Below are 12,019 nucleotides of genomic sequence, written 5' to 3'. Positions count from 1 at the left end.
ATAACGGTGAAAAAGTAATTATAGGAAACTATGTCGGTTTTTGGTAATTTTAAATCTCAACCATTGATTAACTTGATTTCTCTAAAACCAAGGGCAATATAGGGCTAGAGTAATAGTAGATAGAGCTAATTCATCATAATCAACCTTCTCAAAGTTAGCATCAGTGAACTGTTCAACTGGTTTGGGAGCCATAGTCTTTTCTTCATCATCAAACTCATAAGTGATGATGGTTGGACCCCTTAGAATACTCCTCGAAGCCTTGGAGTCCTTCATTCTCATGTATTTCTCAAACCTAAACTTCCACTCGTCAAACCCTCAGAACTTAACAATCAAGGAATCCGAGTCATGGTTCCCATCATCGAGTCAAGATCTTGATGAATATTTGTGGAGGCACTGCTATCCTTTGACTCCATCTTAGCAAATTTGACTAAACCGAGAACCAGAAATGTCATCGAAAACTCTCTTAGTGAGCCAAAAACCCTCATTATCATCGAAAACCTTGTGCCAAGTACTTGTTGCTACCAAGAATCTGTTATTACCGAGAACGCTAGTGACCGATAACTCCTTGTTGCCGAGAACCAAAATTTGGAGATAAATCAAAATCCCGAATTGTAAGGGATCTTGATATCTTTCGAACTTTACACAGTATTTTGCTAAATCTTATCCCAACTCAACAATCAATGAGATCCAATAAACACGATGGAGATGTTCTTTGAGTTCTTCGGTTTCCTCCAATAATTTAACAGCCGAAAACCACAAAAATCTTCAAAACTCCAAGCACCCTTAAAAATCCAAAAACACTAGTTACTTGAATCTTTGATATCACAATCGAGCCTAGAAAATGTCTAAGTCCCGATGCAGGATCTTTCAATATGATATCAAGTTAACACTTTGTTATGCGGAAACTAATAAAGCGGTGATTTAAGAATAAGACGAAAAACAAACGATGAACACAATGGTAGACTTCAAAGCACACGTATATTACGTCGGGTACTTAAGTCCCTCTAGCAAAGCCGATTACAAAGGACATTACTTGTGTTTTGTCTACCCTAAACAATAATAAACATAAGTATACATAGGGTAGTACAAGCCCCAAAGGCCCAATCTAGACCTAAAAACCCGTCAAGCCCACCGAAATCCCACAAGGGATTTCAGCTATCACTAAACAAAATCTTAGTACTATTAGAAAACATAAACCATAAATTATAGCCTAACAAAATTGAAAAGGATAAACGCCAGAATTTCACACCATTGAGAGATTATACTCCACATCGTTTGGGCAATTTGAATCCGTTAATAATCAAATAATATTTCAAACAAAAGGATTCAATTACAATAAAGAGCCAGGTAAGTGGGCAACAAGTTACGCCGCCACCCGCTTTTGAATGGCAAATCTGATCCTACTGAAAACAAAGTTACAATTCTTCTGCGTCGATAAGCTACTGTGCACGACCCGCTGAACTCTTTTAAAAAATGTAGCAGCATCGGGGAAAATGGACCCAAATATATCAAAAGCAAATGAATGAATGTGTGACATTCGTCAATTTCGGGTCTTGTTTGTATTCGTTTTTGTATTTGTTTATTATGTAAACCGACCCGATTTGTAAACCGAAGCTTATGTTATAATCAAAATGATGGATTTATGTTCCAATATTGTTTCACACTTGTTGGGTCTTGAAAACATCCTACCTTTATTTTTATTTATTTATTTTTTGTTGTTTTGTGTTTTTGTCTTGATCCATTTTGCATGAAAGCTCTTGTGTCTCACACCCATATTTGACCACCAACATTACCATATATATACACCACCTTTCCTCTTCATTTTCCTTGCTACAACTCAAAAAAAAAAAAAAAAAAAAAAACTCTCTCAAATATCAAAGATTCAAGGTTATCTTCTTAAGTGTTCTTGAAGGTTTTTTAGTCTTTCAACTTAATTAGTTTATGTAGCCTTATTAATACTTGTTTATGGTTGTGCAACATATATATAATATACACCCATTGTTTACCTTTGGTAGTTACTTCTCCGATTCTGGTCGGTGAGGTTTCGGACCTCATAAGGCAAGGCTTCATGGAGGACTTCGTGTCCTTGATATATATACATCTATATAACTTGTTCATACATATTAATCTTGCTTATTTTAGTTTGTTGGTCATGTTTACAAGTTCCATGGTTATGGGTTTTTAAGAGTCTATGCTTCGCTTAAACCGTAAATAGCTCAACCGAACTTTGTTACTAGTTTTGTTAAATAATTGTTTAAACATACTTATTGTTAGATCTAAGTTTCTAAAATCATTTTTACAAATTCTATGGTTATGGGTTTGTAGAATCTTACCTCGGTCTTAACCCGAAACACGATCCGAACCGAAAACCGAACTTTTGTTTAAAGACTTTATTGTTAACTTTTGGTTGTAAAACTTAAAGTATTTTTTTATTTGTACATTATTATACAAGTTCTTTAGTGTTTGGACATGTGGAAACCAAACCGATTCTTACTCGCTTAAGACACACAAGTGTGTTTTTTTAGCCATCAAGACTTGTATATTTCTTTAAAAATAGTTACAAATTGATTTTTAAATATTTTCTTAAGTACTTGGAAATGTTGGATCCAACTTGATCTCATAACAAAGTTTGGACCGACAAAACCGAACACTCGCTTAACGTGCGTTGTTAGTTCTAAAACAATGGAACTACATACTTGGTTAAGTCTTATTAAATTTTATTGAGTTATCTCATAACATTCAATATTTTGGAAAGTTGACTTTGGGTTTGACCAATTATCAAGACCCGAACCGACAACCCGAACACTCGATAAAAAAACCCGTTTTAGCATCTTTATTCCAAAGGGATTTGCATTCTTGCATTTTATCCACCTTATTAGTTAACATATGTTGACTAAATATTAAGGTTAGATACTTTAACCCGGTTTCGAGCAAACTTACATTTTTAAAGGGTTATTATTATAAATTCTTAAATAGTTACATTTTAAAACCTTGAACTTTAATTATTTACATTTCTCAACATTTATTTTGTTTAAAGACCTTCAAGACAACCTTTCTAAATTCAAGACTTCTTTTCTTTTTAGGCATTGTGCGTTAAACTCGTTGTTTCGACAAATCTCCAAATTATCATCTTTCAAGTTTACTACTTGAATGTGAGTGCTTCATACCCTATTTTCCATCTTTTATTTTTGGGGTGACATTTCATACTTATTCAACAAAATGCTTTATATTTGAATCTTAAACCACAAACGTAGTTGTATACTTTACCTAAATAATTGCTCGATTTGGTGTTCTATGCTTATATGCCTATGTGTTTATCGCTTTTGGTTGGTGGAACTATAAAATCCTAGACTATTTGGCATCCCCTTATAGCAAGGTGTCGTTAACGTAATGCAATTAACGATAACTATAAAATCTTAGACTATTTAGCATCCCCTTATAGCCAGGTGTCGCTAACGTGTTTAGCGATATCTATTTATCCAAATTACCACTTTTATTTATCGTTTCGTATGCAAGTTTTGTGGCTATCTTTATTATATACTAATATGATTAAATGTATGAATTGCTCACCAACCTTTGTGTTGACAAACTTTATTTTATGAAATGTTGCAGGTTTGCATCTTGGTTGATTTATGATTGTGAAGAAAACGACATCAAAGACCTTAGGATATTAGTAAAAATGAACAATATCAAATTTGCCATATTTTGTGATATTTTGTTTATGGTTATTTTATGGATAATTGTTATGTGACATTTTCGATGTTGTGAAATGAAATGAGTTTATTAAATACTGTCACTTTAATTAGTGTCATGTGCTTATGGACAATCGTTACACCTCGGCATGTTCCGCCGCCTTTGGTCAGGGTGTGACAGAATGCATATTGATTCTCAGCATAGGCCTTCTTGTGCTTGACAAATTTTCCTAATTTTGCCTTTTATACAGTCTGCCTAGCAACATACATGGTGTTCCTAAACCCGACAAGGGGTCACTACAGTATCGTTCACACAAGCATGCTCCCCCCCACCCCCAATCAAAACACAAGAATGTTAGCTGCTTGGAGAGTAAACCTCCATCAAAGTGGTTCTGACAGGAATTTCACAGAGCCTATTTTTTTTCCCAAAATCCCCGCTCGTTTTAACACATCACAAATGGCATCCATGACCAAATTATGTTTATAATTAAACCCTGGAAGCTTTTTGCAATGAACCACATGTTCACCAAATTATCTAAACATTCTAAACAAACTTTATGACAGATCGAACATGACGCATCAACCGGAAACGGAAACAAGGGAATCATTAAAAGATACTTAAGAACAGTTGCATAAATATGATTATCTTTCGTAAAATAGCACCGAGAATGTTTAAATTCTTGCCATGCAGGCAGGCCAATGCTGTGCACGAACTAATTAACTAGGTAAGTTAAATGTCACGTGTAATAAAGTAAAACTAAAATTATTCTTTTTATTTTTGGTTGCACAAATGAATTAATTAAATAACGTGGAAACAAAAAGAATTTAACTTGGACAACAATAATCAACTCATAATTCTTAACCAATCTTTGATTCCTGGACAAATATCTCTTTATGGTTGCAACTTTTTCTGACCATATTTTCTCCCTTGATATGGGAGTGAAGATTGTATTCCTATAAGCCAGAACTGCAAATTGGTTGCTTTTTATCTATTATTATAACAATAATAATAAATTGTTTTAAAAGTAAAACGATTATAATAAAAAATTTAAAACAATCAGCACGGAGTCCGTTGCAACTGCAAAAATGGGTGAAGCTAGATTCGCTGGTATTCCGTTGTACATGTGAAATTCTGTTAAAGAACTATCTGTAATGACCACAAAATTAAGTGTGGTATAAGTTGTATGTGATTACAATTCACCCTAATCGATCTAAACCCTTTAAATATTATTCAAATTTAATTTTAAACTTGTATCAAAACTAAACTCAAAAGAAAATTGATGGAGTGAACCACATTGAACACGTCAAATTATTAAATTTGTATATACAAATGAGGCTATAAATTATATTTTCTCTCTTATTTTCAATTAATTAATTTTTTTCTTTCCTTCACTCACAACCATTTTAAAAAAATATAAAAAAATTAAAAGGGTGAACAGTACGTTTTCAAATATACAGAAAAATCACTGTATTTTCTTCCTCCTTCACTTACGTTTTAAACCACTCCTAATATTTTAAAAACCTACCTCACAAATTTAATAAAAGGAATGTGAATTCTCTAAGTTGCGGTCATTTTTGCCAAAAGGCGGGACCCAGGACTGCACCAAATAGCATCAAACATTTTGATACTTACAAGGCATCTTCCATATTTGTTAACATATCTAAAGAGAAAGGTATGACAGTCGCACCTTTTGCCCCCATATATATATATATATATGTATATATAGGCAAAGTATAAAATAAAAACTCACTTGAGTTATGAAAACCCTATGTAACATCGTTTTTTCTTATATATGTAATATATGTTGTAACATTTAATACAAAACATCGAAACATCAAAAAAAAATGTTTTACTATTTTTTAATATTTTTTTACTAATTTTTATATATGTTTTTAGGAGAGAAAAAAAATTATATTTATATTTATATTTTTTATTCACTTTAATTGTGAACCACAAGATTTAAACTTTAATTAAAAACATATGGTTGAGAATGAGTTTCTAAAGTTTTCACAACTCAAATGGGTTTTCATTTTAACTTTATATATATAAATATATATATATATATATATATATTAAAAAACAAAAAAACTATATATATTTTGAAAACAAAATATACCAAATATATGAACAGATAAATTTCTTGAAAACCAATGAAAATAATATGCAAAAAAACTTTCAAATATTCAAAAAGATTTTATCGTACCACAAATATATATGTGTTTAAAAATAAAAGTATATACAATAACTTTCCGAACCGACGTATTCATTCTTTCAACCGAACCGACGCCCTCATTCTTGCAATCCGAACGCCATGTTCATTCTTGCAACCCGAGCCAACGTCCTCATTCTTGCAACCCCAACTGCCGTCCTCATTCTTGTAACCTGAACCGACTGCTTTGCAACCCAAACCATAGAAATCACCTAATAAAAATAACGTTACATTAATAAATGAAGCTTAAAATATATGCAAGTATGCTCGATAATAAAATGAACGCGTTCGTGTTCGTTTATGTCCGTTCGTTATCAATAAAAATGCATATTCACGATTGTAAATGAAAAAAACATAAATGAGTTAAACAGTTTTGTGCCCGTTTATGGTTGTGCAATGTTAAGGTACTATATATATATATATATATATATATATATAAACGTAACAAGTCAATGCACAATTACCAAACTCATAAGAGAACATATTATATTAATGTATTATACTATGGACTATGGTATATACTTGCTAAGTTACTAGTAAAATCTAGATAGGGATAATCTTTTAAACTAACCAATCGATTTGCAGGAACCCTATCAGTCTATGAATTTTGTTATTCTCCAATCGTTTCGATGAAATTTGATTCATCAACTGTGCAATAAAAAGTATGCCCAAACAAGCTCAATACATCAATGAATCAAATCAACTTGAATTACTATAGAAGAATAATTAATAATGATAAAATTGGACAAAACGGTATCATATCATACCGATGCAGTTGTGCGAGTGGAACCCCTTATATTCTTGTCTTGTTCTTGACCCAACTACAGTCGATAAAGCTACGAAGCGCGTGCCTGATGAAACAAAACACTTGTAACAAAATCTTATTTTTTTGCTAGAAATTAATATTAAAAAGTATATAATTCATAATGTAACAAAAATCAGAAGAAAAATACTTACAATTTAGAGACTACTTTTGAAAAAAATAAAAATGATCTGCTATGTCGATTGCATTTTTTATATCTGCAAAAGGAGTTAGTATGAGGAATATAAAATGGAAACAAAAAAAAAAATAAAATAAAATAAACGTATCAAGTTCAAAGATAGTTTGATAAGCATACTGATCAATATAAGTTTTGAAAATGGTAATGTCATTGGCATAAATAGATCATGAAGCACCGCTCAATTCTTAGTAATCAAGTAATCCAACTCAGCAGCTATAACTAACCTGTTTACAAGTTACAAATCATGTATTAATAGCAGCCTCGATAATGATGACTTGTACTAATCCAGTACGGTGTACGGTTGTTGAATACCTTGTTATGCCTTTACAAAGTCAACCTCAAGCTTACAAAATAGAAAGAGCCACAATCTTTCCATTGAGCAATACATTGTTATGTATCAAGGAGAATAACCGTCACACACTAACTTAACAGCGGAACATTCCGGGATACGACATAATTTGTATTATAACCCAAAGACACTAAAATAAATATAAAGTGTCAATATCTAACTTATTTATTCAACAAATTACACAAGAGTTTCACAAATTAAAATCATCCAAAACCATTACATTAAGCTAAAACAAATAAATTGTTCTTTACTTTAATTAACCTAAGGTCCAACTACGTCATACATCTTCAATCATCCCAAATAGCTACATGCAATTTGTGTAAATATATATATTATCAAAATAAAGTTGAGCAAGTAATCACAATTTGAGATTTATATGATAATAGAAATGACAATTCCTTACGATAATGTGTCTTACAACAACTAGCATAACATAAATAAAAGTGTCTTTTCAACATGCAACTACATTCGGACATGTTTACTCCGACGGAGTATGATCATACGATGAGGATGAGGATGAGATACCAACCAACCATAAAAATTGTAAAAACATAGTCATTTAGCAATTAGCAACTAATCAAGCTATATCACAACTATGCAAATAGTGAAATTGTGTTTGAGTATATACTTGTATAATAAACAAATAATAAAGTTATGTATGCATCCCAAAATATCAAATAGTAAAAAGGGGAGTATGATTACTCACCTTTGAGAATAAGTGCGCTAACACGACAATAAGAATAAAATAAGCGAGGTAATTGATCCAACATGAAACAGCCTATAAATTTAATATGTGAAAATATCATTAAAACCGAGAAGGATCCAACTGGAATAATATTAGTATTCATTACGGTTCTCAAGTTATGACAAAAACAAGATTTAAGCAAGTGTTTATACGCACTGAGTTTGAAAAGCGATTCAAGACAGGGTTTGAGTCCAGCTGCTTTAAAATATGAAAACAAGCAAAAAACTTAACCGGAGCGAAAGCCAAATTTCATCAGAATTTAATGTGATTGAAAATCCGAATTTTAATGTTTAAGAATCCTAAACGGGTAAAACCGCAATTGACTAGCAAAACCCCTTCAATCAGTAAAATTGATAGAGGGATTTTGTTAGTTAGATAAAAAAATACACAACTTTCATGAAGACAACTTACCAAAAAGTGAACGGATTACAAAATATGCAAGACCTTGACTTGTAAAAGTTTAACCGACTATAATCTTCAAATTAAGCTTCAAGAACATGAGGTGAGGGTGAAAAAGGATGGGGTAACCGTTTTGAAGAAGCTAAAGGTCGTTTATATAGGCTTAATTTGGCTTAAGAATTCGCCATTATTGTGTATTAATTGTAAGAGTTAGGTTATAATAGGAATTATACTATTTGTAGGAAGGATAAGAAGTAATCTTGTCTATTGATTTTGAATATGGAGGGTTGAGATTAGTTTAGGGGAAACTTAAGTGTGAAAGAAGGGGATGGCATAAAAGGAATAACACATTTGTTGACTTTCTCTCTCAACATGCAAGGCACATGCCAAATTTCCCCATCATTTTAAAGTGATAATCTAACTCACTATGTTTAGCACGTTTATGTGAAACCGGGTTTTGTGAGAGAAACAAAGCGCTTTTGTTGTCACATAACAGAGTTGGACGGGTGGAAGGAAGAGCATGGAGCTCTTTAAGTAAGTGTGTTATCTATATTATTTCGGCAGCAATATTCGCCATTGCTCGATATTCGGACTCACAGCTAGAACGCGACACGGTGGGTTGTTTCTTGGCACTCCAAGAAACAATGTTTCCACCTAGGAAAATCGAATCTCCGTATGTCGACCTTCTTGCTCTAAACAGCGAGCCCAGTCTGCATCAGAGTAGCCAAGAATGGTAGTCGATTTCGGTCGCGAAAAATTGATACCAAATGACATTGTGCCTTTTATGTACCGAAGAACTCTTTTAACACTTTGGAAGTGATCAACCGTTGGGGCTTGTAAGTACTGTAGAGCTCCAACGATAGAGCGATAATGTGTGGGATCTGCGAACGGCTTACCAGTAGTAATAAATGATGTATTTGAAGCAAGAGGTGTGTGGACGAGTTTGGAATGAATAAGGGCAACACGCTTAAGAATGTCATGAGCGTATTTGGACTGGCTAACAAACAATCCATTTGTAGTATATGTGACTTCGAGGCCAAGAAAGTAATTCAGTTTGCCTAAGTCTTTTATAGCAAACTCATTATGCAGCTTGGTGATAAATGAGCGCATGATGTGTTCTTGATTTCCAATTAAAATCAAGTCATCGACATAGACGAGAAGATATATGATGCATGTGTCTCGTTTAAAAACAAATAATGAGGGGTCCGCAAGACTACATGTGAAGCCATTTGCAACAAGAAACGAACTTAGACGATAGAACCATGCCCGTGGGGCTTGTTTAAGACCGTATAGGGCTTTGTTGAGATGACAAACATAATCTGGATATTTAGGATTCTCAAACCCTGGCGGTTGTTCCATATACACAAGTTCGGTTAGGTTTCCATGCAGGAAAGCATTGTTTACATCAAGTTGGTGAAATGGCCAGTTATTGATAACCGCCAATGACAATACAGTCCAAACCATGGTAGCTTTTATAACTGGACTAAACGTGTGGGAATAATCCAGGCCCGGGATTTGGCTATAACCTTGAGCAAGTAGACGGGCTTTATATCTCTCGATAGACCCATCCGTGTGATATTTAGTGCGAAAAAGCCATTTGGAACCGACCACATTGTGATGTTTGGGTCTAGGAACTAATGTCCAGGTTTGATTAGCATTCAAGGCATTCATTTCTTTGTACGTGGCGTCTAACCATTTCGGGTTTTTGGCGGCCGTTTTAAATCCTTTTGGGTCAGCAGATACAAATAAAGCCGCAGACAGGTTATGCTTATGCGTATGGGCTAAAGCAGCACTATGCTTTAGCTTAAAAATCCCAGCTTTGGCACGGGTCACCATATGGTGTCTGGTCGGTTCAGTTTGAGTCGCGCTGGTAGTTGACATCGGTTCGGTTAGAAGAGTTTGGGTTATGGGTGCAGCAGCCATATCATTGTTATCATATGTCGTTTGTGAGGATGTTGCATGTGGGATGTCTACAGAAGTAGCAACAATGGGAATCTGGATGTGGGCGTCATCACAAAGGTCACAAGCAATAGGTTTGGGAGGATTTGTGATGGGTGAAGGTACTGTAGCAGTAGGTGTTTGAGTTTGAGTTGGTGTATCATTATCAAATAAAAATTTTGTCACAAGCATGGATAGTTGAATTTGAGTGTTTGTATCGGCAAAGGGAAAATTCGTCTCATCAAACCGAGCATGGCGAGTGACAAAGGTTCGAGACGTTGTTGGATCAAGACAACGATAACCTTTATATTGTGTGCAATAGCCCATAAAAATGCATGCTATACTTCGTGGAGCGAGTTTATGATCTGCGTAATCTCGTAAATATGGATACACCCGGCAAGCAAATGGACGAAAATTAGCATAAGTTGGAGCCCGATTGAATAATATTTCAAATGGTGTTTTATTCTGTAAAATTGGTATTGGTAACCTGTTTATAATATAAACTGTCGTGCTAAACGCATGGACCCAATATGCCGGTGGGACATGACCATTGAATAGCATGGCGAGACCAGTTTCCACAATGTGTCTATGTTTACGTTCGGCTCTCCCGTTTTGTTGCGGAGTATACGGACATGAGATTCAGTGAAATGTTCCATTATCATCAAGTAATTTCCGGACATTATGATTTAAAAATTCTGATCCGCCATCACTTTGGAAGACTTTTATCTTGCATGCAAATTGTGTCTGAACGAATTGCATAAATATTTTAAAAACCTCATAAAACCCGGACTTTGTTTTAAGTGGATAAAACCACGTGAACCTGGAAAAAGTATCAATAAAGGTTACGTAATAGCGATAAGCATCAACCGAGCATACCGGTGAAGGTCCCAATAAGTCACAGTGTATTAAATCTAACGGGTTTGAAGCCCGTTTCTCATTTAACTCAAATGGTAACCGATGAGCTTTCGCTAATTGACAAGATGAACACATAATAGGTTTCGGTAAAATTGAAGTAACCGACAAATGTCACAATTTATTCAAAAGTAAAATAGAGTCAAAGGACACATGTCCTAAACGAGAATGCCAAAGTTCAAATGAAGCTTTCAACTTATTTTGAGAAGTAGCCACAAAAGCTTGTGGGTTATTTTGAAGGACATAAAGTCCTCGTTCACACCTTCCTTGAGCTAGAACTTGCTTCGTTGTTCGATCCCGAATATAAAAATATGGTTGTGAAAATAAGACATCCATCCAATTATCAGTTGTCAATTTGCTAATAGATAGGAGATTTCTGGTGAGCTTTGGAATAACCAAAACGCCCCGTAGATGAATGTTATTATTGATATGTGTGTGACCAGTGTGTGTAATTGGAAGAGCATTACCATCTCCAAAAAAACATTAGAATTACCCTTATATGGAGCCGGTTGAGTGACAGTTTTTTTGTTTGGGTTCATGTGATCCGTAGCACCGGAATCAACACACCAGTCTGGTCCCGTGTTGAAAACATTACACTGGGCATGAAAAGCTTTAGCTAAATCCGAGTCCGAATCAGGAGCATGAGTGGCATAAGTTGCAAGTTGAGGGCATGCATTGGCAAAATGACGCTCTTTTCGACATAATTGACAGTGAGGAGGACGACGACCACGCCCTCTACCACCACGATAAGATTGACCGCCACGGCCCCGAGT

Source organism: Bidens hawaiensis, unplaced genomic scaffold (assembly GCF_021521415.1).
Source record: "Bidens hawaiensis isolate Kalapana, Puna unplaced genomic scaffold, B.hawaiensis_p1.1 tig00001412_1, whole genome shotgun sequence".
Lineage (NCBI taxonomy): Eukaryota > Viridiplantae > Streptophyta > Magnoliopsida > Asterales > Asteraceae > Bidens > Bidens hawaiensis.
Note: the sequence above shows the minus strand (reverse complement) of the source record.